The sequence below is a fragment of the Chiloscyllium plagiosum genome, unplaced genomic scaffold, assembly GCF_037043375.1.
Source record: "Chiloscyllium plagiosum isolate Xiang-an unplaced genomic scaffold, Cpla_swu_hap1 HiC_scaffold_37, whole genome shotgun sequence".
Lineage (NCBI taxonomy): Eukaryota > Metazoa > Chordata > Chondrichthyes > Orectolobiformes > Hemiscylliidae > Chiloscyllium > Chiloscyllium plagiosum.
This window is the reverse complement of record NW_028270175.1, coordinates 2,394,466-2,420,179: the sequence shown is the minus strand read 5'-3', so window position 1 is coordinate 2,420,179 and position 25,714 is coordinate 2,394,466. Positions and strand designations below refer to the sequence as shown.

General features: G+C 59.5%; 1 long non-coding RNA gene across 3 annotated transcripts in view; it reads left to right on the top strand.

Annotated features, from left to right (window-relative positions):
* Positions 1 to 1,330: 1,330 nt before the first annotated feature.
* The window catches only part of LOC148139741 (uncharacterized), a 93,209-nt gene continuing 68,825 nt past the window's right edge, over positions 1,331 to 25,714 (top strand). For 2 of the 3 annotated variants that reach the window (XR_015753411.1, XR_015753413.1), the window contains exon 1: positions 1,331 to 1,371. This is a non-coding gene — a long non-coding RNA (uncharacterized LOC148139741). Of the gene's footprint in view, positions 1,428 to 25,714 lie in introns of all 3 variants that reach the window. The other variant, XR_015753412.1, reaches the window with a different exon arrangement.

Here is a 25,714-nt window from a genome sequence, read left to right as displayed (position 1 = left end):
CTCCAACCCCCACACCCCTGCCTCCAACCCCACCCCCCCACCTCCAACCCCCACCCCCCGCCTCCAACCCCCACCCCCCCTTCCTCCGACACCCATCCCCCCCGTCTCCGACACCACCCCACCACCTCCAACCCCCACCCCCCCTTCCTCCGACACCCACCCCCCGCCTCCGACACCCACCCACCATCTCCGACACCCACTCCCCTGCCTCCAAACCCCACCCCCCGCCTCTGACACCCCTTCTGCCAAACCATTATGAAAACAACGTCCATGAGGGATGGACGATGGGAGGTTGACCCAATGTGAAGAAATTGTGAACAAACTGGTTTATAACTTTGTTAATGTCTTGCAGAAGTTAACTATTGCTCAATGATGGGCTTGTGATTACATCATACTGTACACAGTTGCTCACACCGCTGGTAGAGCTATATTCGAATTAACTTCCCTGGATAATAATGTAACTTTACAATTCCCGCTGTATAAATCATGCTTAAACACATTTGGCTAACATAGTAAGACTCATTGAGGGAATTGGATTATTATCTGGTAAAGCTACAGGGAGAACACAGCTGGCTCATCTGGAGAGCTAGCACAGGCATGATGGGCTAAATGATCTCTGCCTTTCATCAATTGTATTACAGTGTATTAGAGTGAGAGTTGTGTGTGTGTGAGAGAATGTGTGTGAGAGAGAGCAAGAGACTGTGTGTGTGTGTGTGTGAGCGAGTGTGTGTGTGAGAGAGAGAGACAGAGGTGTGTATGTGTGTCTCCACGTGTGTGTGTGAGAGAGAGGTAGAGAGAGAGAAAGATACTGTGTGTGTGAGTTTCTGTGTGTGTGAGAGCGAGAGTGTGAATGTGTGAGTGAGCGAGGGAGAGAGAGAATGTGTGAGAGCAATAGACTGTGTATGTGTGAGAAAAGAGTGTGTGTGTGTGTGTGTGTGTGAGAGGGGTGGGTTTTTGTCTGGACTGGCTGGATGAAGGTAAATTCATGTGACCTGTGATTGGTTTGAGGAGTCTTGTGGATAATGCTGTAACTCCAAGTTTACCATTTTCCACACTAACTAAGTGATGTCAGGTTAGCTGAATATTGTGAGCTCAGTTTCTGCCAGTATACCTGACAATCCTAATAACACAGTGTGACAGCGGCCTCGGCAATAGTTCAATGTTAATCATGAGTGGTCACAAAAACACATCAAGCAGACATTTTCCTATGTCCTCCTTAAAACCTGTTCCCTAGCAACAAGAAAGGTTTTATGATCACAGCAATCTAATCGAAACCACATGACTTCTGTTTGAGAGACATTAGCTCCTCAATGGAAGGCTGTACATTATCCCGATTGTAAGACACTCGCTAAGGGGGCTTGTGATGCACTGGTATGTCCTTATCTCTGGGCCAGGAGCTCCATGTTGAAATCGCACTTGCCCTGAAGGTGTGCTGTAACATGTCTGTAACATGTCTGTAACATGTCTGTACAGGTTGATATGAAAACAACAATCTAAAGCATATGATGGGGGGGGGGGGGGTGAGTATGTGTGTGTGGGGGGGAGTGTGTGTGTGTGTGGGGGTGAGTGTGTGTGTGTGTGGGGGTGAGTGTGTGTGTTTGGGGGGAATGTGTGTGTGTGTGTGGGGGGGAGTGTGTGTGTGTGTGGGGGTGAGTGTGTGTGTGTGTGGGGGTGAGTGTGTGTGTTTGGGGGGAATGTGTGTGTGTGGGGGGGTGAGTGTGTGTGTGTGTGGGGGTGAGTGTGTGTGTTTGGGGGGAATGTGTGTGTGTGGGGGGGTGAGTGTGTGTGTGTGGGGTGGGGGTGAGTGTGTGTGTGGGGTGAGTAGGTGTGTGTGGGGTAAGTGTGTGTGTGTGGGGGTGAGTGTGTGTGTGGGGGTGAGTGTGTGTGTGGGGTGGGGGGATGAGTGTGTGTGTGTCAGGTTGAATGTGTGTGGGGTTGAGTGTGTGTGTGAAGGGGTGAGTGTGTGTGTGGGGTGAGTGTGTGTGTGGGGTGAGTGTGTGTGTGGGGGTGAGTGTGTGTGGGGTGAGTGTGTGTGTGGGGTGGGGGGGTGAGTGTGTGTGTGTCAGGGTGAATGTGTGTGTGGGGGTGAGTGTATGTGTGGGGTGAGTGTGTGTGTGTGTGTGTGTCTGGGGGTGGGGGGGTGAGTGTGTGTGTGTGTGTGGAGGTGAGTGTGTGTGGGGCGGGGGGGTGGGTTTGTGTGTTTGGGGGAGAGTGTGTGTATGGGGGAGTGTGTGTGTGTATGGGGGAGAGTGTGTGTGGGGGGGGAGTGTGTGTGTGTGAGGGGGGCGGTGTGTGTGTATGGGGGGGAGTGTATGTGTGTGTGGGGGGGGGAGTGTGCGTGTGGGGGGGGAGTGTGTGTGTGGTGGAGTGTGGGGGGGAGTGTGAGTGTGTGGGGGGAGTGTGTGTGGGGAGTGTGTGTGTGTGTGTGGAGAGTGTGTGTGTGTGTGGGGAGTGTGTGTGTGTGTGGGGGGAGTGTGTGTGTGTGGGGGGAGTGTGTGTGTGTGGGGGCAGTGTGTGTGGGGGGGGAGAGTGTGTGTGTGGGGGTGAGAGTGTGTGTGTGGGGGTGTGTGTGTGGGGGGGGGTGAGTGTGTGTGGGGGGTGTGTGTGTGTGGGTGTGTGTGTGTGTGTGGCGGTGAGTGTGTGTGTGTGTGTGGGGTGGGGGTGAGTGTGTATGTGGGGGGTGTGTGTGTGTGGGGGGTGAGTGTGTGTGCGTGCGAAGGGGCGGTGTGTGTGGGGGGGGGAGTGTGTGTGTCTGGGGGGGGAGTGTGTGTCTGGGGGGGTGGCGGTGTGTGTGTGTATGGGGGGGAGTGTGTGTGTGGGGGGGGAGTGTGTGTGTCTGGGGGGGAGTGTGTGTGTGGGTGTGTGGGGAGTATGAGTGTGTGGGGGGGAGTGTGTGTGTGTGTGGGGGGGGAGTGTGTGTGTGTCAGGGTGAATGTGTGTGTGGGGGTGAGTGTATGTGTGGGGTGAGTGTGTGTGTGTGTGTGTGTCTGGGGGTGGGGGGGTGAGTGTGTGTGTGTGTGTGGAGGTGAGTGTGTGTGGGGCGGGGGGGTGGGTTTGTGTGTTTGGGGGAGAGTGTGTGTATGGGGGAGTGTGTGTGTGTATGGGGGAGAGTGTGTGTGGGGGGGGAGTGTGTGTGTGTGAGGGGGGCGGTGTGTGTGTATGGGGGGGAGTGTATGTGTGTGTGGGGGGGGGAGTGTGCGTGTGGGGGGGGAGTGTGTGTGTGGTGGAGTGTGGGGGGGAGTGTGAGTGTGTGGGGGGAGTGTGTGTGGGGAGTGTGTGTGTGTGTGTGGAGAGTGTGTGTGTGTGTGGGGAGTGTGTGTGTGTGTGGGGGGAGTGTGTGTGTGTGGGGGGGAGTGTGTGTGTGTGGGGGCAGTGTGTGTGTGGGGGTGAGAGTGTGTGTGTGGGGGTGAGAGTGTGTGTGTGGGGGTGTGTGTGTGGGGGGGGGTGAGTGTGTGTGGGGGGTGTGTGTGTGTGGGTGTGTGTGTGTGTGTGGCGGTGAGTGTGTGTGTGTGTGTGGGGTGGGGGTGAGTGTGTATGTGGGGGGTGTGTGTGTGTGGGGGGTGAGTGTGTGTGCGTGCGAAGGGGCGGTGTGTGTGGGGGGGGGAGTGTGTGTGTCTGGGGGGGGAGTGTGTGTCTGGGGGGGTGGCGGTGTGTGTGTGTATGGGGGGGAGTGTGTGTGTGGGGGGGAGTGTGTGTGTGGGGGGGAGTGTTTGTGTTTGTGTGTGGGGGGAGTGTGTGTGTGGGGAGTATGAGTGTGTGGGGGGAGTGTGTGTGTGTGGGGAGTGTGTGTGGGAGTGTTTGTGTGTGAGGGGGGTAGTGTGTGTGTGTGGGGGGGAGGAGTGTGTGTGTGGGGGGGTCAGTGTGTGTGTGTGGGGGGGGAGGAGTGTGTGTGTGTGTGTGGGGGGAGTGTGTGTGTATCTGAGGGGAGAATGTGAGTGTGGGGGGCAGTTTGTGTGTGTGGGGAGGGAGTGTGTGAGGGGGAGTGTGTTTGTGGGGGTGTTTGTGTGTGTGGGTGGGGAGTATGTGTGTGGGGGGTAGTGTGTGTGGGGGGAGGACTGTGTGTGTGTGTGGGATGAGAAGTGTGTGTGTGTGGGGGGGAGTGTGTGTGTGTGTGGGGGGGGTGAGTGTGTGTGTGTGGCGAGTGTGTGTGGGAGTGTGTGTGTGTGTGAGGGGGAGTGTGTGTGTGTGTGTGTGTGGGGGGGTGAGTATGTGTGTGTGGCGAGTGTGTGTGGGAGTGTGTGTGTGTGTGTGTGTGTGAGGGGGAGTGTGTGTGTGAGGGGGGTGTGTGTGTATGAGGGCGAGTGTGTTTGTGGGGGGAAAGTGTGTGCGGGGGGGGAGTGTGTGTGTGCGGGGGGGGAGTGTGTGTGTGGGGAGTGTGTGTGGGAGTGTGTGGGAGTGTGTGTGTGAGGGGGGTAGTGTGTGTGAGGGGGGAGAGTGTGTGTGAGGGGTGGAGTGTGTGTGTGTGTGAGGGGGGAGAGTGTGTGTGAGGGGGGGAGTGTGTGTGTATGTGAGGGGGGAGTGTGTGTGTGGTGGGAGTGTGTGTGTGTGTGTGAGGGGGGAGTGTGATGGTGTGGGGGGGGAGTGTGTGTGTGTGGGAATGTGTGTGTGTGAGGGGGGTAGTGTGTGTGTGAGAGGGGAGTGTGTGTGAGGGGGGAGTGTGTGTGTATGTGAGGGGTAAGTGTGTGTGTGTGTGGGGGGAGTGTGTATGTGTGGGGGGAGTGTGTGTGTGTGTGAGGGGGAGTATGTGTATGTGTGGGGGGAGTGTGTGTGTGTGTGAGGGGGAGTATGTGTGTGTGTGGGGGGAGTGTGTGTGTGTGTGTGAGGGGGGTAGTGTGTGTGTGAGGGGGGATTGTGTGTGTATGTGAGGGGGGAGTGTGTGAGGGGAGTGTGTGTGTGAGGGGGGAGTGTGTTTGTGTGTGGGGGGAGTGTGTGTGTGGGGAGTGTGTGTGGGAGTGTGTGGGAGTGTGTGTGTGAGGGGGGTAGTGTGTGTGAGGGGGGAGAGTGTGTGTGAGGGGGGGAGTGTGTGTGTATGTGAGGGGGAAGTGTGTGTGTGGGGGGGAGTTTGTGTGTGTGGGGGGAGTGTGTGTGGGGGGAGTGTGTGTGTGTGTGAGGGGGGAGTGTGATTGTGTGTGGGGGGAGTGTGATTGTGTGTGGGGGGAGTGTGTGTGTGTGGGAGTGTGTGTGTGTGAGGGGGGTAGTGTGTGTGTGAGAGGGGAGTGTGTGTGAGGGGGGAGTGTGTGTGTATGTGAGGGGTAAGTGTGTGTGTGGGGGGAGTGTGTATGTGTGTGAGGGGGAGTATGTGTGTGTGTGGGGGGAGTGTGTGTGTGAGGGGGGATTGTGTGTATGTGAGGGGGGAGTGTGTGAGGGGAGTGTGTGTGTGAGGTGGAGTGTGTGTGTGTGGTGGGGAAAGTGTGTTTGTGTGTGAGGGGGAGTGTGTTTGTGTGTGTGGGGAGTCTGTGTGTATGTAAGGGAGGAGTGTGTGGGGGCAGTGTGTGTGTCGGGGGGAGAGTGTATGGGAGTGTGTGTGTGTGGCAGGGGCATGTGTGTGTGTGGGGGGGAGTGTGTGTGTGTCTGTATGGGGGAGTGTGTGTGTGTGTGGGGGGGTGAGTGTGTGTGTGTGGGGGAGTGTGCGTGTATGTGAGGGGGGAGCATGTGCGTGTGGGTGGGTGTGTGTGTGGGGGGGGAAATGTGTGTGTGTGTGGGAGGGAGTATGTGTGTGTGTTTGTGGGGGGAGTGTGTGTGTGTGTGGGGGGGAGAGTGTGTGTGTGTGGGGGGAGTGTGTGTGTATGGGGGGTAGTGTGTGTGTGTGGTGAGGAGTATGTGTGTGTGGAGGGAGTGTCTGTGTGTGTGGGAGAAGTGTGTGTGTTTGGGGGAGTGTGTGTATGTGTGTGTGTGGGAGTGTGTGTGTGTATCTGAGGGGTGGGTGTGTGTATCTGAGGGGGGGAGTGTGTGTGTGGAGGGGGAGTGGGTGTGTGGGGGGAGTAGTGTGTGTGTGGGGTGGAGTGTGTGTGGGGGGAGTGTGTGTGTGGGTGGGGAGTGTGTGTGTATGGGAGGGAGTTTGTGTGGGTGTGGGGGGAGTATGTGTGTGTGTGGGGAGTGTGTGTGTGTGGGGGTTGGAGTGTGTGTGTGGGGGGGAGTGTGTGTGTGGGGGCGAGTGTGTGTGTGTGGGGGGGAGTGGGTGTGTGAGGGGAGTAGTGTGTGTGTGGGGTGGAGTGTGTGTGGGGGGGAGTGTGTGTGTGGGTGGGGTGTGTGTGTGTGAGGGGGAATGTGTGTGTGTGGGGGGAGTATGTGTGTGTGTGGGGAGTGTGTGTGTGGGGGGATGGAGTGTGTGTGTGGGGGGAGTGTGTGTGTGGGGGGGAGTGTGTGTGTGTGTGGGGAGTGTGTGTGGGGGGGAGAGTGTGTGTGTGGGGGGAGAGTGTGTGTGTGGGAAGCAGAATGTGTGTGGGGTGCAGTGTGTGTTGGGGGGGTGAGAGTGTGTGTGTATGTGGGGGGGAGTGTGTGTGTGTGGGGGGGTGAGTGTGTGTGTGGGGGTCAGTGTGTGTGTGTGGGGGGGGTGAGTATGTGTGTGTGTGTGAGGGGAGAGTGTGTGAGGGGAGTGTGTGTGAGGGGGGAATGTGTGTGTGTGTATGTGAGGGGTAAGTGTGTGTGTGGGGGGAGTGTGTATGTGTGGGGGGAGTGTGTGTGTGTGTGAGGGGGAGTGTGTGTGTGTGTGAGGGGGAGTGTGTGTGTGTGTGTGTGTGGGGGGGAGTGTGTGTGTGTGGGGGGGGAGTGTGTGTGTGTGTGAGGGGGAGTGTGTGTGTGTGTGTGTGGGGGGGAGTGTGTGTGTGGGGGGGGAGTGTGTGTGTGTGAGGGGGGAGTGTGTTTGTGTGTGGGGGGAGTGTGTGTGTGTGTGAGGGGGGTAGTGTGTGTGTATGTGAGGGGGGAGTGTGTGAGGGGAGTGTGTGTGTGAGGTGGAGTGCGTGTGTTGGGGGGGAGTGTGTGTGTGTGGGGTTGAGTGTGTGTGTGTGGTGGGGAGAGTGTGTTTGTGTGAGGGGGAGTGTGTTTGTGTGTGGGGGGAGTGTGTGTGTATGGGGGGGAGTGTGTGTGTATGGGGGGGAGTGTGTGTGGGTGTGGGGGGAGTATGTGTGTGTGGGGAGTGTGTGTGTGTGGGGAGTGTGTGTGTGTGGGGGTTGGAGTGTGTGTGTGGGGGGGAGTGTGTGTGTGGGGTGGAGTGTGTGTGTGGGGGGAGAGTGTGTGTGTGGGTGGGGAGTGTGTGTGTGTGAGGGGGAATGTGTGTGTGTGTGGGGGGAGTATGTGTGTGTGTGGGGGGAGTGTGTGTGTGTGGGGGAGTGTGTGTGTGTGGGGGGAGTGTGTGTGTGGGGAGTGTGTGTGTGTGGGGGGCAGTGTGTGTTTGTGGGGGGGAGTATGTGTGTGGGGAGTGTGTGTGGGGGGGAGTGTGTGTGTGTGTGGGGGGGGAGAGTGTGTGTGGGGGAGGTGGAGCGTGTGTGTGGGGGGTGGAGTGTGTGTGTGTGTGGGGGGGGAGTGTGTGTGTGGGGAGTGTGTGAGTGTGGGTTGCAGAATGTGTGTGGGGTGCAGTGTGTGTTGGGGGGGTGAGAGTGTGTGTATGTGGGGGGAGTGTGTGTGTGTGTGTGAGGGGAGAGTGTGTGAGGGGAGTGTGTGTGAGGGGGGAGTGTGTGAGGGGAGTGTGTTTGTGTGTGGGGGGAGTGTGTGTGTGGGGGGAGTGTGTGTGTGGGGGGAGAGTGTGTGTGTGTGGGAGTGTGTGTGGGAGTGTGTGTGTGTGGGGGGGAGAGGAGTGTGTGTGTGTGGGGGGGGGAGGAGTGTGTGTGTGTGTGGGGGGAGTGTGTGTGTATCTGAGGGGGGAATGTGTGTGTGGGGGCAGTTTGTGTGTGGGGAGGGAGTGTGTGAGGGAGAGTGTGTTTGTGGGGGTGTTTGTGTGTGTGGGTGGGGAGTATGTGTGTGGGGGGTAGTGTGTGTGTGTGGGGGGTGGACTGTGTGTGTGTGGGATGAGAAGAGTGTGTGTGTGGGGGGAGTGTGTGTGTGTGGGAGGGTGAGTGTGTGTGTGTGGCGAGTGTGTGTGGGAGTGTGTGTGTGTGTGAGGGGGTGTGTGTGTGTGAGGGGGGAGTGTGTGTGTGAGGTGAGTGTGTGTGTGAGGTGGAGTGCGTGTGTGGGAGGGAGTGTGTGTGTATGAGGGCGAGTGTGTGTGTGGGGGGAGTGTGTGTGTGGGTGTGTGGGGAGTATGAGTGTGTGGGGGGAGTGTGTGTGTGAGGGGGGAGTGTGTTTGTGTGTGGGGGGAGTGTGTGTATGTGTGTGTGTGGGAGTGTATGTGTGTATCTGAGGGGGGTGTGTGTGTGTATCTGAGGGGGGAGTGTGTGTGTGGGGGGGAGTGGGTGTGTGGGGGGAGTAGTGTGTGTGGGGGTGAGTGTGTGTGGGGTGAGTGTGTGTGTGGGGTGGGGGGGTGAGTGTGTGTGTGTCAGGGTGAATGTGTGTGTGGGGGTGAGTGTATGTGTGGGGTGAGTGTGTGTGTGTGTGTGTCTGGGGGTGGGGGGGTGAGTGTGTGTGTGTGTGTGGAGGTGAGTGTGTGTGGGGCGGGGGGGTGGGTTTGTGTGTTTGGGGGAGAGTGTGTGTATGGGGGAGTGTGTGTGTGTATGGGGGAGAGTGTGTGTGGGGGGGAGTGTGTGTGTGTGAGGGGGGCGGTGTGTGTGTATGGGGGGGAGTGTATGTGTGTGTGGGGGGGAGTGTGCGTGTGGGGGGGGAGTGTGTGTGTGGTGGAGTGTGGGGGGGAGTGTGAGTGTGTGGGGGGAGTGTGTGTGGGGAGTGTGTGTGTGTGTGTGTGTGGAGAGTGTGTGTGTGTGTGTGGGGAGTGTGTGTGTGTGTGGGGGGAGTGTGTGTGTGTGGGGGGAGTGTGTGTGTGTGGGGGGGAGTGTGTGTGTGTGGGGGCAGTGTGTGTGGGGGGGGAGAGTGTGTGTGTGGGGGTGAGAGTGTGTGTGTGGGGGTGTGTGTGTGGGGGGGGTGAGTGTGTGTGGGGGGTGTGTGTGTGTGTGTGGCGGTGAGTGTGTGTGTGTGTGTGGGGTGGGGGTGAGTGTGTATGTGGGGGGTGTGTGTGTGTGGGGGGGGAGTGTGTGTGCGTGCGAAGGGGCGGTGTGTGTGGGGGGGGGAGTGTGTGTGTCTGGGGGGGGAGTGTGTGTCTGGGGGGGTGGCGGTGTGTGTGTGTATGGGGGGGAGTGTGTGTGTGGGGGGGGAGTGTGTGTGTCTGGGGGGGAGTGTGTGTGTGGGTGTGTGGGGAGTATGAGTGGGTGGGGGGGAGTGTGTGTGTGTGTGGGGGGGGAGTGTGTGTGTGGGGGGGAGTGTGTGTGTGGGGGGGAGTGTTTGTGTTTGTGTGTGGGGGGAGTGTGTGTGTGGGGAGTATGAGTGTGTGGGGGGAGTGTGTGTGTGTGGGGAGTGTGTGTGGGAGTGTTTGTGTATGAGGGGGGTAGTGTGTGTGTGTGGGGGGGAGGAGTGTGTGTGTGGGGGGGTCAGTGTGTGTGTGTGTGGGGGGGGGAGGAGTGTGTGTGTGTGTGTGGGGGGAGTGTGTGTGTATCTGAGGGGAGAATGTGTGTGTGGGGGGCAGTTTGTGTGTGTGGGGATGGAGTGTGTGAGGGGGAGTGTGTTTGTGGGGGTGTTTGTGTGTGTGGGTGGGGAGTATGTGTGTGGGGGGTAGTGTGTGTGTGTGGGGGGAGGACTGTGTGTGTGTGTGGGATGAGAAGTGTGTGTGTGGGGGGGAGTGTGTGTGTGTGTGTGGGGGGTGAGTGTGTGTGTGTGGCGAGTGTGTGTGGGAGTGTGTGTGTGTGTGTGAGGGGGAGTGTGTGTGTGTGTGTGGGGGGGGGTGAGTATGTGTGTGTGGCGAGTGTGTGTGGGAGTGTGTGTGTGTGTGTATGTGTGTGTGAGGGGGAGTGTGTGTGTGAGGGGGGAGTGTGTGTGTGTGTGAGGGGAGTGTGTGTGTATGAGGGCGAGTGTGTGTGTGTGAGGGGAGTGTGTGTGTGGGGGGAAAGTGTGTGCGGGGGGGGGAGTGTGTGTGTGGGGAGTGTGTGTGGGAGTGTGTGGGAGTGTGTGTGTGAGGGGGGAGAGTGTGTGTGAGGGGTGGAGTGTGTGTGTGTGTGAGGGGGGAGAGTGTGTGTGAGGGGGGGAGTGTGTGTGTATGTGAGGGGGAAGTGTGTGTGGGGGGGAGTTTGTGTGGGGGGAGTGTGTGTGTATGTGAGGGGGGAGTGTGTGTGTGGTGGGAGTGTGTGTGTGTGTGTGAGGGGGGAGTGTGATGGTGTGGGGGGGGAGTGTGTGTGTGTGGGAGTGTGTGTGTGTGAGGGGGGTAGTGTGTGTGTGAGAGGGGAGTGTGTGTGAGGGGGGAGTGTGTGTGTATGTGAGGGGTAAGTGTGTGTGTGGGGGGAGTGTGTATGTGTGGGGGGAGTGTGTGTGTGTGTGAGGGGGAGTATGTGTATGTGTGGGGGGAGTGTGTGTGTGTGTGAGGGGGAGTATGTGTGTGTGTGGGGGGAGTGTGTGTGTGTGTGTGAGGGGGGTAGTGTGTGTGTGAGGGGGGATTGTGTGTGTATGTGAGGGGGGAGTGTGTGAGGGGAGTGTGTGTGTGAGGTGGAGTGCGTGTGTGGGGGGGAGTGTGTGTGTGTGGGGTTGAGTGTGTGTGTGTGGTGGGGAAAGTGTGTTTGTGTGTGAGGGGGAGTGTGTTTGTGTGTGTGGGGAGTCTGTGTGTATGTAAGGGAGGAGTGTGTGGGGGGAGTGTGTGTGTCGCGGGGAGAGTGTATGGGAGTGTGTGTGTGTGGCAGGGGCGTGTGAGTGTGTGGGGGGGGAGTGTGTGTGTGTCTGTATGGGGGAGTGTGTGTGTGTGGGGGGGTGAGTGTGTGTGTGTGTGGGGCAGTGTGTGTGTATGTGAGGGGGGAGCATGTGCGTGTGGGTGGGAGTGTGTGTGTGGGGGGGGAATGTGTGTGTTTGTGGGAGGGAGTATGTGTGTGTGTGTGTGGGGGGAGTGTGTGTGTGTGTGGGGGGGGGGGAGAGTGTGTGTGTGTGTGTGTGGGGGGAGAGTGTGTGTGTGTGGGGGGAGTGTGTGTGTATGGGGGGTAGTGTGTGTGTGTGGTGAGGAGTATGTGTGTGTGGAGGGAGTGTCTGTGTGTGTGGGAGAAGTGTGTGTGTTTGGGGGAGTGTGTGTATGTGTGTGTGTGGGAGTGTGTGTGTGTATCTGAGGGGGGAGTGGGTGTGTGGGGGGAGTAGTGTGTGTGTGGGGGGGAGTGGGTATGTGGGGGGAGTAGTGTGTGTGTGGGGTGGAGTGTGTGTGGGGGGAGTGTGTGTGTGGGTGGGGAGTGTGTGTGTATGGGGGGAGTATGTGTGTGTGTGGGGAGTGTGTGTGTGTGTGGGGGTTGGAGTGTGTGTGTGGGGGGGGAGTATGTGTGTGGGGGCGAGAGTGTGTGTGTGGGGGGGAGTGGGTGTGTGAGGGGAGTAGTGTGTGTGTGGGGTGGAGTGTGTGTGTGGGGGGGAGTGTGTGTGTGGGGGGGAGTGTGTGTGTGGGGTGGAGTGTGTGTGGGGGGGGAGTGTGTGTGTGGGTGGGGAGTGTGTGTGTGTGTGAGGGGGAATGTGTGTGTGTGTGGGGGGAGTATGTGTGTGTGTGGGGAGTGTGTGTGTGGGGGGAGTGTGTGTGTGGGGGGGAGTGTGTGTGTTTGGGGGGAATGTGTGTGTGTGGGGGGGTGAGTGTGTGTGTGTGGGGTAGGGGTGGTGTGTGTGTGTGGGGTGGGGGTGGTGTGTGTGTGTGGGGTGGGGGTGGTGAGTGTGTGTGTGTGTGTGCGTGGGGGTGAGTGTGTGTGTGGGGGTGAGTGTGTGTGTGGGGTGGGGGGATGAGTGTGTGTGTGTCAGGTTGAATGTGTGTGTGGGGGTGAGTGTGTGTGTGGGGGTGAGTGTGTGTGGGGTGAGTGTGTGTGTGGGGTGAGTGTGTGTGTGGGGTGGGGGGGTGAGTGTGTGTGTGTCAGGGTGAATGTGTGTGTGGGGGTGAGTGTATGTGTGGGGTGAGTGTGTGTGTGTGTCTGGGGGTGGGGGGGTGAGTGTGTGTGTGTTTGTGGAGGTGAGTGTGTGTGGGGCAGGGGGGTGGGTTTGTATGTTTAGGGGGGAGTGTGTGTGTGGGGGAGAGTGTGTGTGTTTGGGGGGGAGAGTGTGTGTTTGGGGGGGAGAGTGGGTGTGTGGGGGAGTGTGTGTGTGTATGGGGGAGAGTGTGTGTGGGGGGGGAGTGTGTGTGTGTGAGGGGGGCGGTGTGTGTGTATGGGGGGGAGTGTATGTGTGTGTGGGGGGGGAGTGTGCGTGTGGGGGGGGAGTGTGTGTGTGGTGGAGTGTGGGGGGGAGTGTGAGTGTGTGGGGGGAGTGTGTGTGGGGAGTGTGTGTGTGTGTGGGGAGTGTGTGTGTGTGTGGGGAGTGTGTGTGTGTGGGGGGGGAGTGTGTGTGTGTGGGGGGAGTGTGTGTGTGTGGGGGCAGTGTGTGTGTGGGGGGGGAGAGTGTGTGTGTGGGGGTGAGAGTGTGTGTGTGGGGGTGTGTGTGTGGGGGGGGGTGAGTGTGTGTGGGGGGTGTGTGTGTGTGGGTGTGTGTGTGTGTGGCGGTGAGTGTGTGTGTGTGTGTGGGGTGGGGGTGAGTGTGTATGTGGGGGGTGTGTGTGTGTGGGGGGGGGAGTGTTTGTGCGTGCGAAGGGGCGGTGTGTGTGTGGGGGGGGGAGTGTGTGTGTCTGGGGGGGAGTGTGTGTCTGAGGGGGGGCGGTGTGTGTGTGTATGGGGGGGAGTGTGTGTGTGGGGGGGGAGTGTGTGTGTCTGGGGGGGAGTGTGTGTGTGGGTGTGTGGGGAGTATGAGTGTGTGGGGGGGAGTGTGTGTGTGCGTGGGGGGGGAGTGTGTGTGGGGTGGAGTGTGTGTGTGGGTGGGGAGTGTGTGTGTGTGAGGGGGAATGTGTGTGTGTGTGGGGGGGGTGAGTATGTGTGTGTGGCGAGTGTGTGTGGGAGTGTGTGTGTGTGTGTGTGAGGGGGAGTGTGTGTGTGAGGGGGGAGTGTGTGTGTGAGGGGGGAGTGTGTGTGTGTGAGGGGAGTGTGTGTGTGGGGGGAGTGTGTGTGTGGGGAGTATGAGTGTGTGGGGGGAGTGTGTGTGTGAGGGGGGAGTGTGTTTGTGTGTGGGGGGAGTGTGTGTGTGGGGAGTGTGTGTGGGAGTGTGTGGGAGTGTGTGTGAGGGGGGTAGTGTGTGTGAAGGGGGAGAGTGTGTGTGAGGGGGGAGTGTGTGTGTATGTGAGGGGGAAGTGTGTGTGTGGGGGGGAGTTTGTGTGTGTGGGGGGAGTGTGTGTGGGGGGAGTGTGTGTGTGTGTGAGGGGGGAGTGTGATTGTGTGTGGGGGGAGTGTGATTGTGTGTGGGGGGAGTGTGTGTGTGTGGGAGTGTGTGTGTGTGAGGGGGGTAGTGTGTGTGTGAGAGGGGAGTGTGTGTGAGGGGGGAGTGTGTGTGTATGTGAGGGGTAAGTGTGTGTGTGGGGGGAGTGTGTGTGTGTGTGTGAGGGGGAGTATGTGTGTGTGTGGGGGGAGTGTGTGTGTGTGTGAGGGGGGTAGTGTGTGTGTGAGGGGGGATTGTGTGTGTATGTGAGGGGGGAGTGTGTGAGGGGAGTGTGTGTGTGAGGTGGAGTGTGTGTGTGTGGTGGGGAAAGTGTGTTTGTGTGTGAAGGGGAGTGTGTTTGTGTGTGTGGGGAGTCTGTGTGTATGTAAGGGAGGAGTGTGTGGGGGCAGTGTGTGTGTCGCGGGGAGAGTGTATGGGAGTGTGTGTGTGTGGCAGGGGCATGTGTGTGTGTGGGGGGGGAGTGTGTGTGTGTCTGTATGGGGGAGTGTGTGTGTGTGTGGGGGGGTGAGTGTGTGTGTGTGGGGGAGTGTGTGTGTATGTGAGGGGGGAGCATGTGCGTGTGGGTGGGTGTGTGTGTGGGGGGGGAAATGTGTGTGTGTGTGGGAGGGAGTATGTGTGTGTGTTTGTGGGGGGAGTGTGTGTGTGTGTGTGGGGGGGAGAGTGTGTGTGTGTGGGGGGAGTGTGTGTGTATGGGGGGTAGTGTGTGTGTGTGGTGAGGAGTATGTGTGTGTGGAGGGAGTGTCTGTGTGTGTGGGAGAAGTGTGTGTGTTTGGGGGAGTGTGTGTATGTGTGTGTGTGGGAGTGTGTGTGTATCTGAGGGGTGTGTGTGTGTATCTGAGGGGGGGAGTGTGTGTGTGGAGGGGGAGTGGGTGTGTGGGGGGAGTAGTGTGTGTGGGGGGAGAGTGTGTGTGTGGGGGGAGAGTGTGTGTGTGTGGGGGGTGGAGTGTGCGTGTGTGGGGTGGAGTGTGTGTGTGTGTGTGGGGGGGAGTGTGTGTGTGGGGAGTGTGTGAGTGTGGGATGCAGAATGTGTGTGGGGTGCAGTGTGTGTTGGGGGGGTGAGAGTGTGTGTGTATGTGGGGGGGAGTGTGTGTGTGTGGGGGGGTGAGTGTGTGTGTGGGGGTCAGTGTGTGTGTGTGGGGGGGATGAGTATGTGTGTGTGTGTGAGGGGAGAGTGTGTGAGGGGAGTGTGTGTGAGGGGGGAATGTGTGTGTGTGTATGTGAGGGGTAAGTGTGTGTGTGGGGGGAGTGTGTATGTGTGGGGGGAGTGTGTGTGTGTGTGAGGGGGAGTGTGTGTGTGTGTGAGGGGGAGTGTGTGTGTGTGTGTGGGGGGGGGGAGTGTGTGTGTGTGGGGGGGGAGTGTGTGTGTGTGTGAGGGGGAGTGTGTGTGTGTGTGGGGGGGGAGTGTGTGTGTGTGGGGGGGGAGTGTGTGTGTGTGAGGGGGGAGTGTGTTTGTGTGTGGGGGGAGTGTGTGTGTGTGTGAGGGGGGTAGTGTGTGTGTATGTGAGGGGGGAGTGTGTGAGGGGAGTGTGTGTGTGAGGTGGAGTGCGTGTGTTGGGGGGGGAGTGTGTGTGTGTGGGGTTGAGTGTGTGTGTGTGGTGGGGAGAGTGTGTTTGTGTGAGGGGGAGTGTGTTTGTGTGTGGGGGGAGTGTGTGTGTATGGGGGGGAGTGTGTGTGTATGGGGGGGAGTGTGTGTGGGTGTGGGGGGAGTATGTGTGTGTGGGGAGTGTGTGTGTGTGGGGAGTGTGTGTGTGTGGGGGTTGGAGTGTGTGTGTGGGGGGGAGTGTGTGTGTGGGGGGGAGTGGGTGTGTGAGGGGAGTAGTGTGTGTGTGGGGTGGAGTGTGTGTGTGGGGGGGGAGTGTGTGTGTGGGTGGGGGGAGTGTGTGTGTGTGGGGGGGGAGTGTGTGTGTGTGGGGGAGTGTGTGTGTGTGGGGGGGAGTGTGTGTGTGGGGAGTGTGTGTGTGTGGGGGGCAGTGTGTGTTTGTGGGGGGGAGTATGTGTGTGTGGGGGGGGAGTGTGTGTGTGTGGGGGAGTGTGTGTGTGTGGGGGGGAGTGTGTGTGTGGGGAGTGTGTGTGTGTGGGGGGCAGTGTGTGTTTGTGGGGGGGAGTATGTGTGTGGGGAGTGTGTGTGGGGGGGAGTGTGTGTGTGTGTGGGGGGGGAGAGTGTGTGTGGGGGAGGTGGAGTGTGTGTGTGGGGGGTGGAGTGTGTGTGTGTGGGGGGGGAGTGTGTGTGTGGGGAGTGTGTGTGTGGGTTGCAGAATGTGTGTGGGGTGCAGTGTGTGTTGGGGGGGTGAGAGTGTGTGTATGTGGGGGGAGTGTGTGTGTGTGTGTGAGGGGAGAGTGTGTGAGGGGAGTGTGTGTGAGGGGGGAGTGTGTGAGGGGAGTGTGTTTGTGTGTGGGGGGAGTGTGTGTGTGGGGGGAGTGTGTGTGTGGGGGGAGAGTGTGTGTGTGTGGGAGTGTGTATGTGTGGGGGGAGTGTGTGTGTGTGTGAGGGGGAGTGTGTGTGTGTGTGAGGGGGAGTGTGTGTGTGTGTGTGTGGGGGGGGGAGTGTGTGTGTGTGGGGGGGGAGTGTGTGTGTGTGTGAGGGGGAGTGTGTGTGTGTGTGTGGGGGGGGAGTGTGTGTGTGGGGGGGGAGTGTGTGTGTGTGAGGGGGGAGTGTGTTTGTGTGTGGGGGGAGTGTGTGTGTGTGTGAGGGGGGTAGTGTGTGTGTATGTGAGGGGGGAGTGTGTGAGGGGAGTGTGTGTGTGAGGTGGAGTGCGTGTGTTGGGGGGGAGTGTGTGTGTGTGGGGTTGAGTGTGTGTGTGTGGGGGGAGTGTGTGTGTATGGGGGGGAGTGTGTGTGTATGGGGGGGAGTGTGTGTGGGTGTGGGGGGAGTATGTGTGTGTGGGGAGTGTGTGTGTGGGGAGTGTGTGTGTGTGGGGGTTGGAGTGTGTGTGTGGGGGGGAGTGTGTGTGTGGGGGGGAGTGGGTGTGTGAGGGGAGTAGTGTGTGTGTGGGGTGGAGTGTGTGTGTGGGGGGTAGTGAGGGGAGTGTGTGTGAGGGGGGAGTGTGTGAGGGGAGTGTGTTTGTGTGTGGGGGGAGTGTGTGTGTGGGGGGAGTGTGTGTGTGGGGGGAGAGTGTGTGTGTGTGGGGGGAGTGTGTGTGTGTGGGGGGGAGTGTGTGTGTGGGGAGTGTGTGTGTGTGGGGGGCAGTGTGTGTTTGTGGGGGGGAGTATGTGTGTGGGGAGTGTGTGTGGGGGGGAGTGTGTGTGTGTGTGGGGGGGGAGAGTGTGTGTGGGGGAGGTGGAGTGTGTGTGTGGGGGGTGGAGTGTGTGTGTGTGTGGGGGAGTGTGTGTGTGGGGAGTGTGTGAGTGTGGGTTGCAGAATGTGTGTGGGGTGCAGTGTGTGTTGGGGGGGTGAGAGTGTGTGTATGTGGGGGGAGTGTGTGTGTGTGTGAGGGGAGAGTGTGTGAGGGGAGTGTGTGTGAGGGGGGAGTGTGTGAGGGGAGTGTGTTTGTGTGTGGGGGGAGTGTGTGTGTGGGGGGAGTGTGTGTGTGGGGGGAGAGTGTGTGTGTGTGGGAGTGTGTGTGGGAGTGTGTGTGTGTGGGGGGGAGAGGAGTGTGTGTGTGTGGGGGGGGGAGGAGTGTGTGTGTGTGTGGGGGGAGTGTGTGTGTATCTGAGGGGGGAATGTGTGTGTGGGGGCAGTTTGTGTGTGTGGGGAGGGAGTGTGTGAGGGAGAGTGTGTTTGTGGGGGTGTTTGTGTGTGTGGGTGGGGAGTATGTGTGTGGGGGGTAGTGTGTGTGTGGGGGGTGGACTGTGTGTGTGTGGGATGAGAAGAGTGTGTGTGTGGGGGGAGTGTGTGTGTGTGGGAGGGTGAGTGTGTGTGTGTGGCGAGTGTGTGTGGGAGTGTGTGTGTGTGTGAGGGGGTGTGTGTGTGTGAGGGGGGAGTGTGTGTGTATGAGGGCGAGTGTGTGTGTGGGGGGAGTGTGTGTGTGGGTGTGTGGGGAGTATGAGTGTGTGGGGGGAGTGTGTGTGTGAGGGGGGAGTGTGTTTGTGTGTGGGGGGAGTGTGTGTATGTGTGTGTGTGTGGGAGTGTATGTGTGTATCTGAGGGGGGGGTGTGTGTGTATCTGAGGGGGGAGTGTGTGTGTGGGGGGGAGTGGGTGTGTGGGGGGAGTAGTGTGTGTGTGGGGTGGAGTGTGTGTGGGGGGGGAGTGTGTGTGTGGGTGGGGAGTGTGTGTGTATGGGGGGGAGTGTGTGTGGGTGTGGGGGGAGTATGTGTGTGTGGGGAGTGTGTGTGTGTGGGGGTTGGAGTGTGTGTGTGGGGGGAGTGTGTGTGTGGGGGGGAGTGGGTGTGTGAGGGGAGTAGTGTGTGTGTGGGGTGGAGTGTGTGTGGGTGGGGAGTGTGTGTGTGTGAGGGGGAATGTGTGTGTGTGTGGGGGGAGTATGTGTGTGTGTGGGGGGAATGTGTGTGTGTGGGGGAGTGTGTGTGTGTGTGGGGAGTGTGTGTGGGGGGGAGTGTGTGTGTGTGGGGGGGAGTGTGTGTGTGTGGGGGGGGAGAGTGTGTTTGAGGGGGGAGTGTGTTTGTGTGTGGGGGGAGTGTGTGTGTGTGGGGGGGAGTGTGTGAGTGTGGGTTGCAGAATGTGTGTGGGGTGCAGTGTGTGTTGGGGAGTGAGAGTGTGTGTATGTGGGGGGGAGTGTGTGTGTGGGGGGGGTGAGCGTGTGTGTGTGGGGGTCAGTGTGTGTGTGTGGGGTGTGTGTGTGTGTGGGGGGGTGAGTATGTGTGTGGGGGGAGTGTGTGTGTGTGTGAGGGGAGAGTGTGTGAGGGGAGTGTGTGTGAGGGGGGAGTGTGTGAGAGGAGTGTGTTTGTGTGTGGGGGGAGTAGGTGTGTGGGGGGAGAGTGTGTGTGTGTGGGGAGTGTGTGTGGGAGTGTGTGTGTGTGGGGGGGAGAGGAGTGTGTGTGTGGGGGGGAGGAGTGTGTGTGTGTGTGGGGGGAGTGTGTGTGTGGGGAGTGTGTGTGTGTGGGGGGCAGTGTGTGTTTGTGGGGGGGAGTATGTGTGTGGGGAGTGTGTGTGGGGGGGTGTGTGTGTGTGGGGGGGGGAGTGTGTGTGGGGAGTGTGTGAGTGTGGGTTGCAGAATGTGTGTGGGGTGCAGTGTGTGTTGGGGGGTGAGAGTGTGTGTATGTGGGGGGGAGTGTGTCTGTGGGGGGGGTGAGCGTGTGTGTGTGGGGGTCAGTGTGTGTGTGTGGGGTGTGTGTGTGTGTGTGGGGGGGTGAGTATGTGTGTGGGGGGAGTGTGTGTGTGTGTGAGGGGAGAGGTGTGAGGGGAGTGTGTGTGAGGGGGGAGTGTGTGAGGGGAGTGTGTTTGTGTGTGGGGGGAGTGTGTGTGTGGGGGGAGAGTGTGTGTGTGTGGGGAGTGTGTGTGGGAGTGTGTGTGTGTGGGGGGGAGAGGAGTGTGTGTGTGTGGGGGGGAGGAGTGTGTGTGTGTGTGGGGAGAGTGTGTGTGTGTGGGGAGAGAGTGTGTGAGGGAGAGTGTGTTTGTGGGGTTGTTTGTGTGTGTGGGTGGGGAGTATGTGTGTGGGGGGTAGTGTGTGTGTGTGGGGGGAGGACTGTGTGTGTGTGGCGAGTGTGTGTGGGAGTGTGTGTGTGTGTGAGGGGGAGTGTGTGTGTAAGGGGGGAGTGTGTGTGTGAGGGGAGTGTGTGTGTGAGGTGGAGTGCGTGTGTGGGAGGGAGTGTGTGTGTATGAGGGCGAGTGTGTGTGTGGGGGGAGTGTGTGTGTGGGTGTGTGGGGAGTATGAGTGTGTGGGGGGAGTGTGTGTGTGAGGGGGGAGTGTGTTTGTGTGTGGGGGGAGTGTGTGTGTGGGGAGTGTGTGTGGGAGTGTGTGGGAGTGTATGTGTGTGAGGGGGGTAGTGTGTGTGAGGGGGGAGAGTGTGTGTGGGAGGAGTGTGTGTGTGTGGGGGGGGAGTGTGTGTGTGGTGGGAGTGTGTGTGTATGTGTGTGTGAGGGGGAGTGTGTTTGTGTGTGGGGGGAGTGTGTGTGTGTGGGAGTGTGTGTGTGTGAGGGGGTTAGTGTGTGTGTGAGAGGGGAGTGTGTGTGTGTGGGGGGAGTGTGTGTGTGTGAGGGGGAGTGTGTGTGTGGGGGGAGTGTGTGTGTGAGTGTGAGGGGGGTAGTGTGTGTGTGAGGGGGGATTGTGTGTGTATGTGAGGCGGGAGTGTGTGAGGGGAGTGTGTGTGTGAGGTGGAGTGCTTGGTTGGGGGGGTAGTGTGTGTGTGTGTGTGGGGTTGAGTGTGTGTGTGTGGTGTGGAGAGTGTGTTTGTATGTGAGGGGGGAGTGTGTGGGGGGAGTGTGTGTGTCGGGGGGAGAGTGTATGGGAGTGTGTGTGTGTGGCAGGGGCGTGTGTGTGTATGTGTGGGGGGGAGTGTGTGTGTGTGTGTGTGGGGGAGTGTGTGTGTGTCTGTATGGGGGAGTGTGTGTGTATGTGAGGGGGGAGCGTTTGCGTGTGGGTGGGAGTGTGTGTGTGGGGGGGGGGAAATGTGTGTGTGTGTGGGAGGGAGTATGTGTGTGTGTGTGGGGAGTGTGTGTGTGTGGGGATGGAGTGTGTGTGTGTGTGTGGGGGAAGTGTGTGTGTGTTTGGGGGAGTGTGTGTATGTGTGTGTGTGGGAGTGTGTGTGTGTATCTGAGGGGGGTGTGTGTGTGTATCTGAGGGGGGAGTGTGTGTGTGGGGGGGAGTGGGTGTGTGGGGGGAGTAGTGTGTGTGTGGAGTGGAGTGTGTTGGGGGGGGAGTGTGTGTATGTGTGGGGGAGTGTGTGTGTGGGGGGGGAGTGTGTGTGTGGGGGGGGAGTGTGTGTGTGGGTGGGGAGTGTGTGTGTATGGGGGGGAGTGTGTGTGGGTGTGGGGGGAGTATGTGTGTGTGTGGGGAGTGTGTGTGTGTGTGGGGGTTGGAGTGTGTGTGTGGGGGGGAGTGTGTGTGGGGGCGAGTGTGTGTGTGGGTGGGGAGTGTGTGTGTATGGGGGGGAGTGTGTGTGGGTGTGGGGGGAGTATGTGTGTGTGGGGAGTGTGTGTGTGTGGGGGTTGGAGTATGTGTGTGGGGGGGAGTGTGTGTGGGGGCGAGTGTGTGTGTGGGGGGGAGTGTGTGTGTGGGTGGGGAGTGTGTGTGTGTGAGGGGGAATGTGTGTGTGTGTGGGGAGTATGTGTGTGTGTGGGGAGTGTGTGTGTGTGTGGGGGGATGGAGTGTGTGTGTGGGGGGGAGTGTGTGTGTAGGGGGGGTGTGTGTGTGTGTGTGGAGGGGAGTGTGTGTGGGGAGTGTGTGTGTGTGGGGCAGTGTGTGTTTGTGCGGGGGAGTATGTGTGTGGGGAGTGTGTGCGGGGGAGTGTGTGTGTGGAGGGGAGAGTGTGTGTGTGTGGGGGATGGAGTGTGTGTGTGGGGGGGAGTTTGTGTGTGTGGGGAGTGTGTGTGGGGGAGTGTGTGTGTCTGTGGGGAGGAGTGTGTGTGTGTGTGTGAGGGCGGAGTGTGTTTGTGTGTGGGGGTAGTGTGTGTGTGTGGGGGTAGAGTGTGTGTGGGTGGGGAGTGTGTGTGTGTGAGGGGGAATGTGTGTGTGGGGGGTAGTGTGTGTGTGGGGGGATGGAGTGTGTGTGTGGGGGGGAGTGTGTGTGTGGGGGGTAGTGTGTGTGTGTGTGTGGGCGGGAGTGTGTGTGTGGGGAGTGTGTGTGGGTGGGGGGCAGTGTGTGTTTGTGGGGGGGAGTATGTGTGTGTGGGGTGTGTGTGAGTGTGGGATGCAGAATGTGTGTGGGGTGCAAAGTGTGTTGGGGGGGTGAGAGTGTGTGTGTATGTGGGGGGGAGTGTGTGTGTGGGTGTGTGGGGAGTATGAGTGTGTGGGGGAAGTGTGTGTGGGGGGGCGTTTGTGTGTGTGGGGGGGAGTGTGTGTGGGGGGAGTGTGTGTGTGTGTGGGGGGGAGTGTGTGTGTGGTGGGAGTGTGTGTGTGTGTGGGAGTGTGTGTGTGTATATCTGAGGGGGGTGTGTGTGTGTATCTGAGGGGGGAGTGTGTGTGTGGGGGGAGTGGGTGTGTGGGGGGAGTAGTGTGTGTGTGGAGTGGAGTGTGTTGGGGGGGAGTGTGTGTATGTGTGGGGGAGTGTGTGTGTGGGGGTGGAGTGTGTGTGTGGCTGGGGAGTGTGTGTGTATGGGGGAGAGTGTGTGTGGGTGTGGGGGGAGTATGTGTGTGTGTGGGGAGTGTGTGTGTGTGGGGGTTGGAGTGTGTGTGTGGGGGGGAGTGTGTGTGGGGGCGAGTGTGTGTGTGGGTGGGGAGTGTGTGTGTATGGGGGGGAGTGTGTGTGGGTGTGGGGGGAGTATGTGTGTGTGTGGGGAGTGTGTGTGTGTGTGTGGGGGTTGGAGTATGTGTGTGGGGGGGAGTGTGTGTGGGGGCGAGTGTGTGTGGGGGGGGAGTGTGTGTGTGGGTGGGGAGTGTGTGTGTGTGAGGGGGAATGTGTGTGTGTGTGGGGAGTATGTGTGTGTGTGGGGAGTGTGTGTGTGTGGGGGGATGGAGTGTGTGTGTGGGGGGGAGTGTGTGTGTAGGGGGGGTGTGTGTGTGTAGAGGGGAGTGTGTGTGTGTGGGGAGCAGTGTGTGTTTGTGCGGGGGAGTATGTGTGTGGGGAGTGTGTGTGCGGGGGAGTGTGTGTGTGTGGAGGGGAGAGTGTGTGTGTGTGTGGGGGGATGGAGTGTGTGTGTGGTGGGAGTGTGTGTGTGTGTGTGTGTGTGTGTGAGGGGGGAGTGTGTTTGTGTGTCGGGGGAGAGTGTGTGTGTGGGGGGTAGAGTGTGTGTGGGGGGGGAGAGTGTGTGTGTGTGGGGGGGGAGAGTGTGTGTGTATCTGAGGGGGGAGTGTGTGTGTGTTTGGGGGTGGGAGTGTGTGTATGTATCTGAGGGGGGGTGTATCTGAGGGGGGAGTGTGTGTGTGGGGGTGTGGGTGTGTGGGGGGAGTAGTGTGTGTGGGGTGGAGTGTGTGTGTGGGGGGGGAGTGTGTGTGTGGGTGTGTAGTGTGTGTGTATGGGGGGGAATGTGTGTGGGTGTGGGGGGAGTATGTGTGTGTATCTGAGGGGGGAGTGTGTGTGTGTGCGGGGAGTGTGTGTGTGTGTGGGGGGAGTGTGTGTGTGTATCTGAGGGGGGAGTGTGTGTGTGTGTGTGTGTGGGGAGTGTGTGAGTGTGGGATGCAGAATGTGTGTGGGGTGCAGTGTGTGTTGGGGGATGAGAGTGTGTGTGTATGTGGGGGGAGTGTGTGTGTGTGGGGGGGTGAGTGTGTGTGTGGGGAGAGTGTGTGTGTGGGGGGGAATGTGTGTGTATATGTGAGGGGGGAGTGTGTGTGGGTGGAAGTGTGTGTGTGTGAGCGGGAATGCGTGTGTGTGGGGGGGAGTATGTGTGTGTGGGCGAATATGTGTGCGTGTGGGGAGTGTGTATGTGGGGGGATTGAGTGTGTGTGGGTGGGGGGGGGAGTGTGTGGGGGGGGAGTGTGTGTGTGTGGGGGGAGTGTGTGTGTGTGGGGAGTGTGTATGAGTGGGGGGAGAGTCTGTGTGTGGGGGGAGTGTCTGTGTGTGTGTGGGGGAGTGTGTGTAGTGGGGGAGTGTGTGTGTGTGTGTGTGGGGGGGAGTGTGTGTATGTGTGTGGGGGGCAGTGTGTGTGGGGGCAGTGTGTGTGGGGGGCAGTGTGTGTGGGGGCGAGTGTGTGTGTGGGGAGTGTGTGTGTGGGGGGAGTGTGTGTTTGTGGGGGGGAGTATGTGTGTATGGGGGAGTATGTGTTTGTGTGGGGAGTGTGTGTGGGGGGATGGAGTGCGTGTGTGTGTGGGGGCTGAAGTGTGTGTGTATAGGAGGGGGGAGTGTGTGTGTGTGGGGGGGAGTGTGTGTGTGTGTGTGGGGAGTGTGTGAGTGTGGGATGCAGAATGTGTGTGGGGTGCAGTGTGTGTTGGGGGGGTGAGAGTGTGTGTGGGGAGAGTGTGTGTGTGGGGGGGAATGTGTGTGTATATGTGAGGGGGGATGTGTGTGGGTGGAAGTGTGTGTGTGTGAGCGGGAATGCGTGTGTGTGGGGGGGGAGTATGTGTGTGTGGGCGAATATGTGTGCATGTGGGGAGTGTGTGTATGTGGGGGGATGGAGTGTGTGTGTGTGTGGGGGGGGGAGTGTGTGGGGGGAGTGTGTGTGGGGGGGAGTGTGTGGGGGGGAGTGTGTGTGTGGGGGAGAGTGTGTGTGTGTGTGGGGGGGAGTGTGTGTGTGTGGGGGAGTGTGTGTGTGGGGGGCAGTGTGTGTTTGTGGGGGGGAGTATGTGTGTGTGGGGTAGTATGTGTTTGTGTGGGGAGTGTGTGTGGGGGAATGTGTGTGTGTGTGGGGGAATGTGTGTGTGTGTGGGGGCTGAAGTGTGTGTGTATAGGAGGGGAGTGTGTGTGTGTGTGTGGTAGGGAGTATGTGTGTGGGGGGAGTATCTGTGTGTGTGGGGGGAGTGTGTGTGTTGGGGGAGTCTCTGTGTGTGGGGGGAGTGTCTGTGTCTGTGGGAGAGCGTCTGTGTGTGGGGGGAGTGTCTGTGTGTGTGGGAGGGTATGTCTGTGTGTGTGGGGGGGAGTGTGTGTGTGTATCTGAGGGGGAGTGTGTGTATGGGGGGGGAGTGTGTGTGTGGGGGGGGAGTGTGTGTGTGTGTGTGGGAGGGAGTGTGTGTGTGGTGGGGGGAGTGTGTGTGTGGGGGAGTGTGTGTACGTGTGTGTGGGGGAGTGTGTGTGTATCTGAGGGGGGAGTGTGTGTGTGTGGGTGTGTGTGTGGGGGGGAGTGTGTGTGTGGGGGGGAGTGTGTGTGTGTGTGGGAGGGAGTGTGTGTGTATCTGAGGGGGGAGTGTGTGTGTGGGGGGGAGTGTGTGTGTGGGGGGGAGTGTGTGTGTATCTGAGGGGGGAGTGTGTGTGTGTGAGGGGGAGTGTGTGGGGGGGAGTAGTGTGTGTGGGGTGGAGTGTGTGTGTGTGTATCTGAGGGGGGAGTGTGTGTGTGGGGGGGAGTGTGTGTGTGGGGGGGAGTGTGTGTGTGTGGTGGGGGGAGTGTGTGTGGGGGGGAGTGTGTGTATGTATGTCGGGGGGAGTGTGTGGGGGGGAGTGTGTGTGTGTATCTGAGGGGGGAGTGTGTGTGTGTGGGGGGGAGTGTGTGTGTGGTGGGGGGAGTGTGTGTGGGGGGGAGTGTGTGTATGTATGTCGGGGGGAGTGTGTGTGTGTGTATCTGAGGGGGGAGTGTGTGTGTGTGTGTGGGGGGTAGTGTGTGTGTGGTGGGGGGAGTGTGTGTGGGAGGGAGTGTGTGTGTGGTGGGGGGAGTGTGTGTGGGGGGAGTGTGTGCATGTGTGTGGGGGAAGTGTGTGTGTGTATCTGAGGGGTGTGTATGTGTGGGTGGGTGTGTGTGTGGGGGTGAGTGTGTGTGTGGGGGGGAGTGTGTGTGTGTATCTGAGGGGTGGAGTGTGTGTGTGTGGGGGGAGTGTGTGGTGGGGGAAGTGTGTATGAGGGGGAGTGTGTGTATGAGTGTGTGGGGGAGTGTGTGTGTGTATCTGAGGGGGGAGTGTGTGTGTGGGTGTGTGTGTGGGTGGAAGTGTGTGTGTGGGGGGGAGTGTGTGTGGGGGGAGTGTGTGTGTGTGGGGAGTGTGTTTGTGTGTGGGGAGTGTGTGGGGGGGGGAGTATGTGTGTGTGTGTGTGGGAGGGAGTGTGTGTGTGTATCTGAGGGGAGAGTGTGTGTGTGGGGGGGGAGTGTGTGTGTGTATCTGAGGGGGGGAATGTGTGTATGTGTGTGGGGGGGAGTGTGTGGGGGGGGGGAGTGTGTATGTGGGGGGTGTGTGTGTGTGGGGAGTGTGTGTGTGGGGGGGTCAGTGTATGTTTGTGGGGGGGTGAGTGTGTGTGTATGTGGGGGAGAGTGTGTGTGTGTGGTAGGGAGTATGTGTGTGTGGGGGGAGTGTCTGTGTGTGTGGGGGGAGTGTGTATGGGGGGGGAGTCTCTGTGTGTGGGGGAGTGTCTGTGTGTGTGGGAGGGAGTCTGTGTGTGTCTGGGGGGAGTGTGTGTGTGTGTGTGTCGGAGAGATTGTGTATGTGTATCTGAGGGGGGAGTGTGTGTGTGTGGGGGAGTGTGTGTGTGTGTGGGGTGGAGTGTGTGTGTGTGTGGGGGGAGTGTGTGGTGGGGGAAGTGTGTGTGAGGGGGAGTGTGTGTATGAGTGTGTGGGGGAGTGTGTGTGTGTATCTGAGGGGGGAGTGTGTGTGTGTGGGTGTGTGTGTGGGGGGGAGTGTGTGTGGGGGGGAGTGTGTGTGGGGGGAGTGTGTGTGTGTGTGGGGAGTGTGTGTGTGTGTGGGGAGTGTGTGTGGGGGGAGTATGTGTG